The sequence below is a fragment of the Tinamus guttatus genome, unplaced genomic scaffold, assembly GCF_059628265.1.
Source record: "Tinamus guttatus ecotype Peru unplaced genomic scaffold, ASM5962826v1 Tinamus_guttatus_pri_ptg000659l, whole genome shotgun sequence".
Taxonomy (NCBI): Eukaryota; Metazoa; Chordata; class Aves; order Tinamiformes; family Tinamidae; genus Tinamus; species Tinamus guttatus.
The window spans coordinates 2,785,688-2,799,956 of record NW_028289193.1 but is presented as its reverse complement, the minus strand read 5'-3'; positions in this window follow the sequence as shown (position 1 = coordinate 2,799,956).

Here is a 14,269-nt window from a genome sequence, read left to right as displayed (position 1 = left end):
ACTTCCATTTCTTTGACTTTCCAGTATCTTTCCCATAACATAGCAGTAATAATAACAATAATAAAATCATTTTTAATAGCATTATAGTAGATACCATTTTTAGAGAAAAATACTAAAATTGTTAGAATTTAATTTAATTAAATGTTATTGCAACATTGCTTTCGTTATTATTGAATGCTTGTAAATAGCATTACTTTTATCATACGATGCTGGGAGGAAAATAGCTTATATACAAATACTTTTATATCAAGCGTTCAATTTAAGAAGATCTACTTAATTTATTGCCAGAGGAATTGAGTACTTTTGAGTACTTGACAAGTATTTATTGCTTCTCAGAGCGCTCACACAATTTTTGGAATTCAACTTTGTATTTTCTGGTTTGAGTTAGTATTGTATATTACCCTGAACATTGAGCAACACTCTTTTCTGATGAGAGTTAAGGAAAAGTGACCACAAAAGGTGAGCTAGCCCTTCAGGGCAGTGCTAAATTGCTCTGAAGACAGGAATGAGTCAGAATTACTCCTCAGGAGCATATTTCATGCAAAACATTCAGTGTAATCTTGTCACTCAGCCTGCTTAGGATATTCTTGCATGCTGCTATCAATAAAAAAATGTTAAGGGGAAGAAAGTTACTATGAACCTAGGACCAAGAAACAGCAGCCTTCGAGCAGAGCGCTGTTTCTTAAATATAATGGTACTATTGTAGGTGCCTCAACTTTGCAGAGATGCACTGTATCTTCATTCCAAATGTTTTTGGTGGAATATTAGAACATTAGTGCAATTAAAAATATTAGCAGCATATTCTTGTTATTTTTCTAGAGATGAAGGTATAATCTGAAAATGATGATGAGAAGAAAGAGCTAGGTTTAATTTGAATTTAAAATCCTCACTGTTAAGTCACTGCTTATATCAAGATTACTCACTGGGTAGATTCTGCTAAGTGACTGAAGTGAAACTCTTTGGTTTCATTAATGTTAAGATAAAACCTTATCTGAGTGGACAAAAATGAGTGAAATTACTCATGATGATAGGCAAAACGGGGTTCACTAACCCTTAAATGAAATTTCTGGCCCAACTGTAAAGTATTTTACTTATTTAAGAGATAGGATTCACTGTTAAATTGGAATAAAATTTTCAAGATTTCATCAAAGAACAGAGCATATTTTAGAGTCAGAATGACTCAAAACTGTGATCGGTGATGAAAACTCTGTTGAAAAGAGATTATAATGAAATACCCATTGTTTATGGTTTGCTCATAAGCTTTTCTGGGGGTATAATGACTTTTGTTTTCCTTATATAATAAAACAGTCATCATTACTTAGTATATTAGCTTGTTTAACTTCATATAGAGTATCCCTTGGTGCCTTATGACTCGAAGTCACAATGCTGACCTAGTTAGGGATGAGAGGCAAACCTGGGAAGAACAAAATAAAATAAAACAAGTCAGGGGTCCTGACCCTTCAGCTCAGGGATATTGTGGAGTCGTAAGGACCAGTGACATGTCCATCGCTTAAGCCTGAGACCACAAGAAGAACAAAGTATATATTTCCTGCTGTCTTTTCTCAGCATTGTTAGCCTTGGGCTCACAAAATTTTGTAGCTGTGGATATTCCATAATTTGTTAATAAAAATGCTATGCAACAGCTTTAAAAACACTATGTTCCATCAAAAGCTTATAGTTCTCATGTTAGAAAAGGTAGTTTTCCCTCTGCAAGTCATTTGGAATCTATGAAATTGTTTCAATCTAGAAGAGCAGAAGGAATGGCTATTTTAAAATATGGTGTAATGACTGCCATTTGCATACTTAATAAAATCACAGAATCACAGAATCCCAGAATGGTTGAGGTTGGCAGGGACCTCTGGAGATCATCCAGTCCAAGCCCTGCTCCAGCAGGGACACCCAGAGCAGGGGCACAGGGTCCATCCAGGCGGGTTTGGAGATCTCCAGAGCAGGAGCCTCCACAGCCTCTCTGGGCAGCCTGTGCCAGGGCTCTGGCACCCTCACACCAAAGAAGTTCTTCCTCACATGGACATGGAGCTGCCTGGGGTTCAGCTTGTGCCCGTTACCCCTTGTCCTGTCACTGGCCACCACAGAGAAGAGCCTGGCCCCATCCTCCCTACACTCTCCCCTCAGGTACTTGAACATGTTGATCAAACCTCCTCTCAGCCTTCTTTCCTCCAGACTAACCAGGCCCAGCTCGCTTAGTCTTTCCTCATACGATAGATGCTCCAGTCCCTTAATCATCTCCAGGGCTCTCTGTTGGACCCTCTCCAGAAGCTCAATGTCCCTCTTGTCCTGGGGAGCCCAGAACTGCCCCCAATACTCCAGGTGCGGCCTCACCAGAGCTGAGCAGAGGGGCAGGATCCCCTCCCTCGCCCCCTGGCAACGCTCCTCCTCATGCAGGCCAGGAGCCCATTGGCCTTCATGATTGTAAAATCCTGAAGTTCGGTCAAAAAATTCACAACATTTATGGAAGTGGCCCCTATTTTTTTTCCTGCACTTGAGCCTATATCATCACTAATACCAAAATGTCAATACACACTGTAATTTCTTGAACACCAAGCTTTCAAACAGTTCTAAAATCTTAGTAAGTTCTATAGTTGTCAGTCACTTACTGTCGACTTTGCTCACTCACTGGACTGATAAGTATGTATGTTGGACTTAAAAACATTGTTCAAAACTATATTTTATTTGGGTCATTGAACTATATTTTATTTGGGTCATTGGTTAATGATCTCTGGTCAAGATTTTCCAAACCATTATTTAATACTATATTTCAGAATTAGTATATATGAGTGTAAAGAAGATATCCAGTGGCACAAATGCTAAAGAGAAATTGCTGAGCCTTTAGAAATTTGGTGATTAATTTTGGTGCCTACATATAGTTTTAGAAAATTAAATGTTAAAATATAATTCTTTTTAAAAAATACCTTCTAGATATTTCATAGAGATTAATGTGTTTATATCAACTAGAAATAACTAAATATTGTGTATGTTAGGTTACCAATAATTATTTTTGTGCAACTGTTCTCTTGAGCAACACGATGAACATCAGAGTGTCATCTGTACACATATAAAAACACAAAGGCACACACAAAACAATGTAATCTAAAGTGCCTCCTGATTTAAGTGGCTGGTTATTTTATGAGAAAAGAAAATTGGCTTAGTTTGATGTAATTTGTCCTTGACAAATTGTGTTTTCACCTCTATGCATTTACTAAAAAAAAAAATTATCCTAGTGTTTTTGGGTGTTGAAGTTGGGCTACTGGTCTATAATTTTGTAAGCTCTCCCTTTGGCTTTTTTAGGGATGTCCCATCTGCAGGATTCAGGTTAGCCACTTCTGGTTTTTAATATGTTTCCAGGAAGTTAGTCATGTTGTTCCTGCTATGGCCTGCTGTCTCTTCTCTATACTTAATAAAAATAAAGCATTTGGTTAGGAATAAACAAATAGGCATTGTGTGCCTCTTCAGAGCAAAGCTTGAAACACACTGTAATGAGAATAGGACTCATTTGGAGCAATCAGTCCTTAAAAATTATGTGTTTATCTTTTCAGAGAGAAATGCTAATATGATTAGTAGTGTGGTTTTTGTTATGTATTTCCAGGACTATATTCACCTTGAAAATCAGTATTCTAATGAGGAAACTATTACTGGAGAAAACTAGAAGAAAATTCTTTAACTAATGCTGATAAAACTGAATTTTACCATCAAAAATGATAAAAAATAGGATTAAGGTTTTAAGAGAACATTTATGGAAATATCCTAGGCCTGATTCTTTATTCTACTGCATCCATTTTATTAGATGGTTGAAAACATCATATTGACTTGAAATTAATGGGAGGTTGGGCAGTATATTCCTAGGAGAAGCTTTGCTGCAAAACTTGACAAAATATAATTTATTTAGAAGTGAATGAATCTGAGTTGAATAAATAGTTAAATGTAAAGAACTCAGACTAGTTTTGTAAAAAGTATGCGATGCACATTAGTATTATTTGCTTAATGTTACAAGGGGTAACGGGCACAAGCTGAACCCCAGGCAGCTCCATGTCCATGTGAGGAAGAACTTCTTTGGTGTGAGGGTGCCAGAGCCCTGGCACAGGCTGCCCAGAGAGGCTGTGGAGGCTCCTGCTCTGGAGATCTTCAAACCCGCCTGGATGGACCCTGTGCCCCTGCTCTGGGTGTCCCTGCTGGAGCAGGGGCTGGACTGGGTGATCCCTAGAGCTCCCTGCCAACCTCAGCCATTCTGGGGTTCTGTGTGATATCCTCAGCTCCACAAGAAGGAGAGAAATACTGCTCACGATGTAAATAGTTTCCAGGCTGACGACCAGGCCCCAAGGACAGTTGTAGATACAGCACAGACGATTCCACTCGTGGCAGAAGGGCAGGTTTGTAGGATGGGTGCAGGTGAGAGCGGCTGCACAGCGGCCCACGCAGACGCGAGGCAGCAGGAGGGCATGGGGAGAAGCGCAGCGGAGCAGGAGGCCGTGAGGGCTGTTTGCTCGGGTTTGCTTGAGGAGGAAGTGTTATTAAAGCCTATATGTGTTATTAACACATTTCTTTGGCCATAGTGAAAGCAGTGATTATTTTAGGAGATATTGGTAGGTTAGTGGTTTAATGAACTGGAGAAAGGAGAGTGTTTTATACAGAAACTATTGTTAGTGGTGGAATGCAGGAGGTGGCAAGAACAGGGTAGGTTAGAGATGCCACGACAGGAGTCAAGAAATCAGAACTGATAAACTGGGAAAAGTAAATTCAAAAGGTGCATTCAGTGAAGTGATCACAGTAACATATATGTCTGACCTCCAGGAAATACTGGGCACGAGAAACAAAATCTATAAAGTGCCCTTACTTATGCATTTGAAAATAGCAGTTATCCAGTCACATATCCTGTTCGTAATCCTGTGGAAAGCCTATCTCTATGGAGGATTTGGCCGTAGCAATATATATTATTTATAAAACACTTAGAAAATATCTTAACACCACAAAAAAAAAAACAGGAAGAAAAGGTGAAAAGAAATATTGAAGTCACGATATAGAGAAAGAAACATTGAAGTTACAATATAATAGAACAGTAAATATTTATGCTTACTCTGTTTTTAGTTAGACATTTTAATGTCAGGAGAAACATAAGCTGGAGAGGCTAATTGATCTCTAAAACAGTAGGAGTAGAAGGTTAGAGAGGATCTAGAGTCTGAATTCCTCAGTTTAAAATGGAGAATAGAGTCTATTAGAGAAGTCACGTAAGCAAAGGCCACCCAGTTCACCAAGCAAAGCTGCCTGATGAGTGAACCATGGTAGAAACTCTTCCCTGCAGCCTTGCGCTTGTTGCTGCTTGGATTCGGGGGCGTGAAGCCAGGCTCCTCAGCTTGCTCGTGCTCCTGTGTGTCCTGCCCCTCGGTTTCTCCAGCCCACGTGCCCGATCCTCCTCCGTTGCAGCAGGCACATGGCACATGCAGGGCCCCCCTTTCCGTGTCTCCTCACGGCCTGTCCTGAACTTGCAGCACAAACGGGGTGTCTGCAGCTGCTGGTGGGACCCACGGCCAAAGAGGACGTCGTGCTGAGGACAAGCCACCTCCCGCACTGGAGTCAGAGTCCAAACTGGTCCTTGTCCTCTAAGCTTGATGCCGGACTGAACTGTCATCACTTCACCCCAAAGTGACGGTCACACTGTGATGGTTGGGGTTGACGATGTCTCTGGCTGGTCATTTCCTCAAGGACGGAGGCTCCTATGATTTGAAGCCAGCATCTCAAGTGATCCTAGTAGTCTTGATTAGTGTAAGCTATCTGAATGACTGTTGGGAGCAGGAAACAGTATTATTTTATTTTCAGATGCTTGTTTTTGAATTTAATGGACTTGCTGGTTTTATACTTATTTTCACCAGTCTAGCTGCATTTTCCTGTGTATCAAAGGCACATAGGGATGTGAATGGAGCATTTTTTATGTAACGTATAAGTCTATTCAAGTGGATAAATAAATAACTACTCTCACACTGGAGTAAGAGTGAAAGAGCACATTGGGGCTAGCAGGAGTTTTGAAAATGCCATCATCAAATCATCTCTGAAGATGCCATATAGACACACATACACACACAGTACCCTCAAACGGGAGCTTTTCCTGCAGATAAATTTCAAAAACGCAGAAGCCCGTTTTGATTTAAGTATCCGACATGTTCTTCAAATCCACAGTGTGCTTGGCAGATACCAGAGAAAGATGTTCCATTAATCCTTAAAAGATGTAAATAGCATGTTTGTTTGCATATAGCACTATGAAAGCACTGAAAAAAAAAAAAACAATAAAAGACTATTTGATTCCTAGATTTTTTTAAGCTTCTTCCTGGAAATGACTTCCATGAAAATAAGGTTAAGTTAGTAGGAGCTATGTCTGTTGTAGATAATATAATTTATGTCGCTATGTATCGTGTTAGCAACTCGCAAATAATGTGCACGTTATATTTTTTCCATTTGCAATTTAGGATTCTCCGAATAAGGGCTGCAGAGACAAGGATAACCTGTGCTGTCCATGAAAGATTCATGGAAACGGAAAAATAAGGTCTTTTAATAGTTCGTGATAACTGTTTTTCTTGGCTTAAGTGTAGGTTTTAAAAAATGGTGCTCATTGTTTTGCTTGTAGTTCTTTCATGCATGGACAATCATGCTGATGATGCATTTACTTCAAGTGAATTTTCCAATTGAAAAAGTACTCTCGAGTAGTTTAAGTGCTATGAATCACCAAAAACTCATCTAAGTACCATAAAAGCACTGGCTGAAAAAAAAAAAAAAAAAAGCCGGGAAAGAAGACATATTGGGATTGTACTGCATGATTCAGCTAAACAGAAAAAGTGTTTTGTCAACACTGAAGAATCTGAGATTCTGTAAAAACGCAATTATAATCTGGTGGAAAGGCAGAAAATAACTTTTCTGTTGGAACAGAACATTACTGGGCTCTGAGGTGTTGGGTACCTTTCCTTGCAACTCTGGTGTAAGCACACCTGAAATGTGCATGTGGGGGGAAGATAGCGGAGAAAAGTTAATGGCTTATCCCATGTTTCATTTTTGTTGACATCAGTGGTTGAAATACAGATTATCTTACTTGGAGTATTAGCATTCTGGTGCTATTCTTTGAAATAAAATACTTTGCTAAGATGAAATGTGGTTAAGTAGCCTACACCGTCTGATGAGCTGTTAAAACAGTGACTGTGGAACAAACAGGAATGAATAAATAAGATTTTTGCCTGCACAGCTTGGTAAGCGACGTAGCTGATGTCTTCTCCTTGTCCTCTAAAACAAGGTAAATCCTGGGAGAGATGTGAAGGACAACTCTACGGACAAGAATGTTTAGTACCCATTGAGGAGAGACATGACAGAGGGATGTATTTGTGTCACAAAGGCAGGATGATCAATGCTCAGGTCTAACTCAACTTAATCATCCTAAAGACATGCTTCCCTTAAGTAAAAACTCTGCTTTAAATCAAGAACTTTGATTTACAGTTGAAACAAATCAAATTTCCATCCAGGCCCACAACAAAAACTAAAAGCAAAAAGGAGAAGGAGTCATTGGTCATACCATCAAATATTGATCAAGCAACTGAATATTATTTGGAGAGAAGGGGAAAAATGGGAGGAAAAGCCAACATGTGTTGTTCTGTAAACAGACTCTTTCAATGGGATATACGGATTTTATATCTGCATGACAAACTCACTTTCCATTGCATTGTATGGGAAATAATTAATTTTGCATTTCTAAAATGTTTCCATAGGAAGTTTTGATATTCCTACACAATATTCCAACAGTATCAAATCGACACTTTCTGTGGGAAGGCCATTCCACTCTATTATTTTTTTCACCTTTGCAATTAGCACATCAAAATATTTGACGCTGCTGATAGTACTTTGTCCTGGCTATAAATGGTGATTTACAGAGGAAATGGAGCAAGCAGCAAAGCTCGACTGTTCTGCCATTCCCAGACTACAGTCGTGCTAGTTTAAAGGCATGACTTAAAGCAAAATCGGAAGTGACCTTATTATATAAAGTGACCCTGGACGTGACTTTATTTGACATTTGGAGTTTGTGGTCATTCAGAGCAAGGAACAAAATCACCTCTCCCCAATGCAGGTTGTGGCTGCCCAAGGCCCTTTGGAGGAGCGGGCAGCGCCGGCTTCACTCAGGAATGGGAGCACTGGGGTTTCCTCTGAACTGAGAACGTTTGTCACCAGGGAGTGATCCCAAACTTTCCTGGAGCCATCACTTGCACACACAATAAAGTGCGTGGGACTGTGTTGGCTTTAAAAAGTGCTGCTTGATCGCTAGTGCTTTGGTCAGCTATGAAAGAAAGTCCCAAACACCCATACAAGATGCTCCAGTGGAATGCAGAGTTTGATTTACTTTCAGATTATGAATTTAATTACGTTTTATCAAAGACTGTGTCATTCAGAAGCAGTTGGAGACGAAAGCAAGTATCTAAATGTGTTGCAGATACAGGATAAGTCCAGAAAATGATAAATGTAATGCCTATCTTTAGAAAACAGGGAAAGCGAGCGCCAGAGACTTATGGAACAAATAATCAAACTAGCTGCAAGCACAAATTGGATTTGTCAAGCACAAATTGGATTAAACCAGCCTATTTTCCTTCTATGACAGAATAAAAGGCCTTGTGGGTTAGGGAAGATAGAAGAGAGTCCTTAAATCACGACTTCAGTGAGACTTTTGTCATGGTTCCATATGGAATTCTCATGAGTAAGCAAGGCAAATGTGGTCGAGATAAGTCAGTTCAAAAACATTTGGAACATTAAAGGGAATAGGCATTAGTGAGTCACTGTCAAACAGGCACATGTTTCAGGGGATGATGTCCCAGAAGTCTGTCGTGGGCTCAGTAATGCTGAGTACTAAACGTTCATTCAGAATGAATTTCATTGATAGCATTGCTGGTGAAATAGTTGCTGAATTTGCACAAGACACCAAGCAGAGAGAGGCTGCAAACACTTCGAAGGGCAGAAGTAGAATCCAGACCAATATCCATATCCTAGTAATACAGACTAGGTACCAGACTCCTGGTGTCTTGGAGAGGGGGATGAGAACAAAATGCTGGGCCAGTCTATAAGAAAAACCCTGCACTTTTGAAGGAAACTCTGCACTCCAAAACTATGAAACTGGAAGTAACTAAGGAGGTATGAATGCTTTGGAGAAGATTTGGGAATTAAAACGAATATGAGCTGAAGATGCATGTAATGGCAAAAAAGGTAATCACAGTACTGGGCAGAGTAAGTATAAAGAGACGTACACCACATTTTGAAAAAGATGCTGGTGAAGTAAACCTGATCTGGCTATTTTCTTTATTATCCTCTAGACTCTTTGGCAAGATTAAAGGAACTGTTTCAATCTAAAGAAGAGAAAAATGAAAGCAGATAAATTAACGTCTTCAAAAGCATATGTGGCAAAAAGGCCAGGAATAATCTCAAAGAGAACAGCAAGCAGTTAGCAAGTTACATTGATCAGGAGAGTTTTAGTTTAGAAATTAAGAAATATCTCAGAGCAACAACAAGAAGACACTTACAGGTTGTTTGGAAAGATTAAGCCATCTTCATCGCTGTTCAGATTATATATATAGCACATGTAATGTGAGACTCACTGGGACAGAAGTATTAAAGCAAAGGAAGAAAAAAGAAATTGAACCTTCATGGTTCCACTGAGCACCTAATGGATTCACAGGACAAAGAGTTCAAAGCCTGAATTAATTTTAGGATTCTGAAGGACCTATTCAATGATTAAAGATTTCAAGTCTTCACTAAAGCTTTGAATAATATTTCTAACATCACGACTCTGAGAAAGATGGATTTATAATGGATCAATATGAAGAATGATTTTTGCAAAGCCAACCTGTTCTTTGCAGTCACATGGTGAAGATGGAGATATTCTCTGTCAATCCATTGCTTTTGAGAAATTGCTTAGCCTCCACTGAATCACATATCTTTACTGCTGTCCTGTCATTAATAATTATATATAGATGCTTCTCTGGTGCAAAAAGAACCCCAATAAAATGTTCAGGATCTCCAGTGGTCAGTTCCAATGTTCTATCATATTTTGTGTTATATAAATAGATGCACCTGCACATAAATGCAAGGTTGAATATGTACAAGCTGCATTTCAAAAATGGTCTGAATCTTCACCTTACGTCCTGGTGCCTGGCTCTTGTGCAGTGTTCTAGCAAGCACGTATCTGCAGGCTGTGCTGGAAGATGTGTTAAATTACTGGTAGTCATTGGTGGGGCTGTGGTGGGGTAAAGATATGAGAGACAAGGCTTGCTCAAGTCCACAAGAAATCCTTTAAGTTCTGCGTTAACTAGACTGTATTTCTGTAAATTGTAGTCTCAGTACCCCTTTTCTGACCTATTTTAGATATTTATTTAGATGTGATTGTGCTAAATGAAGAACTATGAAGTATTTAAATGCTGAGTCAAGCTCATAATGAGGAAAATAACCAAAGCAAGGAGGAAAATAACCAAAGCTGTAAGAGGAAGAATCCTTTTTACAATTCCTCTCCACTAAAACCACTTATGGTAACGACCTCAAGTAAGTGGTGAAGAGGATACAGAACTGGCTACCTCGTGGCATGGCTTTATGGGCCTCTACACAGCTGATACCTGCATACAGAGAACGCGTTTCTTCCTGAAGCTGCTTCCACCTTGGTCTCTCCCCGTGCACTGGTCTGGGGTCATGGTGCCTAAATGAAAGCAGAAAGACAGTGTCTGAGAAGCGCAGAATTGCACAAGGCAGCGTGTGCTCTCCAATGGCAGTATGCCTCAGGGATTTCATTTATTTTATTTTATTTTATTTTATTTTATTTTATTTTATTTTATTTTATTTTATTGTATTGTATTGTATTTTATTTTATTTTATTTTATTTTATTTTATTTTATTTTATTTTATTTTATTTTATTTTATTTTATTTTATTTTATTTTGCGAAGTGACCATCATCCTGCGCTGTAAAGACTAACGAGCTTTGCGTACACCAGCACAGTGCCCTGGCTGTTGTGTGGGGCCTTTTCTTCTACCAAGCCAAAGCAATATTGCTCTCCACTGGTCCTGAAAAGAGTTTAGCTGCTCATGTAAGTTGGACAAAATTGTTATCAATGCCATTAGGGACACTCTGAAAGCAGTTCTCGGGTGCATGGGACACGTTGGTGTTGCTCCATCTGTGTCAGGCTTCCCGGTGTCAGCTGCAGCAGAGTGTCATTGGTGGTGGCAGTGGTGTGACTGTGCAGGGGGACCTGAGCAGGACCCAGCGCTGCGGGGAGCAGTGCCCTGCACGGGGTGTTTGGTCAGCAGATCGATTGCTGCTCAGCTGCTGCTCAAGGCAGATGGAAACCTTCATCCCACGTGAGTTCTCACATTGTCTGGTTTGAGACTCCCTGACTAATGGATGCACCGTCAGCAAACCATGATGTTTGAATCCCAAGGAAAACCTACAGGCCCACTCAACGTTTCAGGTTATTAGGGCCTGTAATACTGTGTATACCTGTGTTTTATGCATTGTGTCCTTGTTGTCTGTCACCGTTGGCTGAGGGGACGGGGAACCCCTGGCTGCACCATGTAGGCACCTGCTTTGACTCCAAGGCTCTGAGCAAAGCCAGCATCAGCTCATTGCTTTGGCTCCAAGCAGTTCCTGGGTGACACAGGGAGAACCCAGTCTGACACTGGCTTCCAAAGGCTTGATCCTAACAGTAACATAGATGAACCACGTCCCGTAGCGCTTCCATGCATCCTAAGGACTGCGCAGGCTGTGCTGGCTCCCAGCAGGTTTAACCCAGCGTACCTGAGGCTTGCAGATTTGTCCCTATGGAGGGTCACGGGAATGCCTGGGATACCGGGACGTCTCTCTTATGTACTTGTGACATTGAGGGAGCATATTAGATAGGAATTTCTGGTACAGTGATCAGCAGTGAAATGATTAACTGTCCTGGCATTTAAGTAACCATAATTAGGCTTCCTGTGAACAGCCCTCTGAGATAAATAATAGAAATTCACACCTATCTTGGTCCTACCGTTTTTCAGTCTATTTGGAGGCAGGCTGAACAGGAGAACGGGAAATTAGGTGTGTAAATCTGCTTGAGCATCCCGGGCACTCTGCGGCTCTTTAAAGAGCTCCGGCTCCCGCCGTCTTGGCCTTGCTAGTTCAGTCTTTTAACCTACCGTTCCCAGAATCGCCCCCATGAATAAAAATGTTCCTGGCTTGCTGTACAGGCTGCCTTGAGAATTGCTTTTCTAAGAAGCCACAAATCTGACTTCTGTTCTAAAAAGTATGTTTCTAAGCTTGATACACCTAGAATATCTGTGGGAAATAGGTTCAAGATGTGAATAGCTAATTTAAGTACAAAAGATTTTAATATCAATCCACTTGTTCTGTTTAATATCAATTCACTTGTTGGGAAGTAGGATACGAAGGAAGTTCTTTAATTTTCACTCTCTGTTTCTCTCAATGAGGTCTGAAGAGATGCACGAGAGCAGCTGGGATGCCAGAGAGGCTTCTTGCAGGGCCATGGTCTGAATTTTAGAATAATTTCCAGTAAGTCACCAGGAAAGATCATGGGCTGAGGGTTTTTTTGCAGGATATTAAGAATTATATCATCCCTCCCCTATCGGCAAACCCTGTGCTGATCTGATAAATAACCTTATGGTTAACAAAAGACCGGGAGCAACAAATGTCCTTGCAAACCCGAAGAGGTCTGTTTGCCAGACAGCGAGGTAGTGAGAGCTACAGTTGTTGTTCTAATGCTGTTAATGGGCGACAGTATGCTAATTAGTCAGATTAACTAAGCGGGTGAGTCATGCAGTAACCCCTCTTGAAAGAAAGTGCCCATTTTGAGATGCTAAATGAGAACATAAATGCAATCAGGCATAGAATTCTTGAAAGATAAGGGGAGTGCAGACCTGCTTGTTAATGTAGCCAGCGAAATTAATTCTTTTTTGGAAAGGGGTGCACTTTTTCATATTCAGGGTTCATTTTAATGTGGAAGGGTTCAAAACCTTCAGATATATGCAATGCATTTCACTCAAGTCTAAGTAGCTTTAATGACCTAACATTACAGAGATATTTCTGATATTCTCTGTTATGTTTGCACCTTCAGAAAGACTTCTTTTTTTTTCTAATTAGAGGCACTCAAATGTTTCAAATGAAGACAAAACTATAATATTATGGAAAAAAAACCCACAAAGCCCTCTTAACTATAATTGAAGTGAAAGTATTAAAATATTTAGTGGGAATGTTTAAGTTCTTATACCGAAAAAAAAAGAGCATCCCCTTATGTGAGAAATTAGGGACCACATCTATGGTGCTGTTTAAGTGCTGTTTAAGTGCTGGGAGCTGCAGTTTAGGGCAAGGAAGAGTGGAGAGCGCCTCACCCCAGCAGGGAGGACCAAGTGGGCATTTGCAGAGGAGCTTGGGGCCAGTTTTGGGTCTGTACAATTACTTCCTCCCTTAGAAGCTACCTCCAAGCCTCTGGTGGCTGCATTTTAGCCCGTTTTAACCTTTTATCTTCATTGCTCATTAAAAAGTTTCCTTTTATGGACAGGAAAAGAGGGAAAACAAACCTCAACTAAGCATGGAATGGATCAAAAGAGGCTGGAAGTGAGTTTCTTGGGCCAGGGAAGCCTTCATTTCCATGACTTCTTTCAGCTTCAGGCTGAAACTTCTTCAGCTTCAGACCAAACCCTTGGCATGGTCCTGCAGGGGCTAAGAACAGGCTTAGGCTACTCCACTTTACACTGTGGTGCAGAGATCAAGAAAACGTGGTGCCAGCAGCCACCATACACCATCTGTGTTACTTTTGGTCCTGAAGCAAGCAGAGGCAGCCAAATGATCCAGGTGCATGGCCTAAAACCGCGTCAGCTTCCCAAGCATCTGACAAGCAGAGGAGGAGAGGACGAAGCACCTATGTGCAAAAACCCAAGGCCGTCTCCAAGCAGCTGCTCAATAACCACACAGAGAGGAGGTGTTTGCTTGTGCCAGCACCTCAAATAGCCGTGTGGACACAGAGGAGGTTGCACTTTTGCTGCTAGCAGTAAAAAATATGTCTCTATGTAGGTGTGAGCTGGACGGCACTGCAAGGAGTAGTAACCCTCTGCAGACATTTGAGGGAATGACCCTCAGGAGGTTCCTGTGGTCATCAGGACCCTGCGAAGATCATTTCAGACATGCCATGACTCTGAGGACAGAATTTTCGTGTTTTGCTGAGTCATCATTTACCAAAGCTGGTCCTTTTTTTCCTTAAAGAT